Source organism: Nelumbo nucifera, chromosome 2 (genome assembly GCF_055504915.1).
Source record: "Nelumbo nucifera cultivar China Antique chromosome 2, China Antique-T2T, whole genome shotgun sequence".
NCBI classification, from domain to species: domain Eukaryota; kingdom Viridiplantae; phylum Streptophyta; class Magnoliopsida; order Proteales; family Nelumbonaceae; genus Nelumbo; species Nelumbo nucifera.
The window spans coordinates 64669337-64671025 of record NC_142650.1 but is presented as its reverse complement, the minus strand read 5'-3'; the positions used below and the strand labels follow the sequence as shown (position 1 = coordinate 64671025).

Sequence of the window (1689 nt, the reverse complement as noted above, 5' to 3'; positions counted from 1 at the left end):
ATTAGTGGAATTGAAAAAATAAAAATTCAAAAAAAAAAGAAAATTAGAAAAGGGATTTAAAGCAAGGAGGCCCTCCGACGGGCCACTTTGCTTTATATATAGAATAGATTAACCAAAAAAAGAAATAAATTAAGTGTCGTCCGATGGAAATATTAACAAATTGAGCTGTTACTTATTTATCAAGAAAGAGAGAGAGAGTGTTTGGGAGTGTTTAGTAGTGCTTTTTGCATACGCTCTTATTATTAAATAAGTAATTTATGAGTGTTTGATGAAAAAGGTGCTTTTTTCAAATGAGGATAGTATAAGTATTTCGGTTATTAGGTGATGGGTCACAAATGCAAAGAGCTCTTATTAAAATTTAGTTTGATCTTTTTCATAATGGGCTTATTCTCTTCAAAAAGGAATCGATGGAACTTTTTTTTTTTAACCAAACGCCCATTAAGCGCTTAAAAAAAGCACTTCCAATTAAACAATGGCTAATCACTTAATTTTTCTCATCTCCTTTGAATCAGTTGGGAAGCAGTATAAATACAAATATGTATAATGTAAATACATACAAAATATAAGATTTTACACTCTACATATTTGCATTATACTCTTTCCAAACGTAGCTTTTCGTCTCGAAAGTTAAACTAAAAACATTAGTAATCATCAATATTAAAATAAAATATCTAGTGACAGTTTGGCCGAGTGGTCTAAGGCGCCAGATTTAGGCTCTGGTCCGAAAGGGCATGGGTTCAAATCCCATAGCTGTCATAGAATTAACTTTTTGGATGACTAATTTATTAATTGAATCCAATTTTGAAATTAGATCCATGATATAGAGCTGTTATTTATCAAAAAAATAAAAGAAAAGAAAAGAAAGTAAGAAACAAGAATGTAATGTGAAGTAGAAGATTCTAACACAAGAAGATAGATGATGCCTTATGGGCATATGGGCATAGTGGTCTCTCAATAAGGAAATTATCTAAGGGTCACGGAAATAGGGGTCTAGAATTGGAATCAGTCCATTATAATTCCAACCATTTGGTTGGACAGTGTCCGAATTCTTTTCATTCTTGGTGGAATGGTCACTCCTTCCCCCTCTCATGGGAATGAGAATTCCATTCCAATTCCTATTTCAACCAAACATCTGAGCTTTTGACTTGAGTTAAGTTCGAGCTCAAGTCTCTAACTCAAATCTAGCTTGAGCTTGAGCTTGATAGTTTATGAGTGAGTTGAGCTCGAATAGCCAAATATTCTGATTGAATCCACCCTTAGTTTGGGGTATTGATTGATATGAAGGGAAAACTTGGAAAGTAAACATTTTAGTTAAAGTAACTATATGGTTATTTTGAACATTTTTCATGCCTTTTGTTAGATGATTATAAGAGAAAGGTTATACTTGCAACTATGTTAAAGTTCAAGAGAAGTTATTGCAATTACCAAACTTCAGGTGAGGTTTTTAGTAATGGTTAGAAACTTCAGGGGACATTTTAGCATTTTACCCTTCATTGGTACTTTTAATAGTATAAATAAATATACTATATGTATGTATTTATGTATAAAATAAAAGTAAATATACACAAAACATTCTGACTTTATGTGGAAATTTTAAATTACAATAAGAATTATTGTTGTTATTATTATTATTATTATTATTAAATTTTGTATTCTATTTCCATCATAAATAAAAATAAATAAACAATT

General features: G+C 30.5%; 1 non-coding gene across 1 annotated transcript; it reads left to right on the top strand.

Moving 5' to 3' along the window:
* Nucleotides 1-676: 676 nt before the first annotated feature.
* Nucleotides 677-756, top strand: TRNAL-UAG (transfer RNA leucine (anticodon UAG)). The gene has a single exon. It is a non-coding gene; the product is annotated as a tRNA-Leu (tRNA).
* The last annotated feature ends 933 nt before the right edge of the window (nucleotides 757-1689 follow it).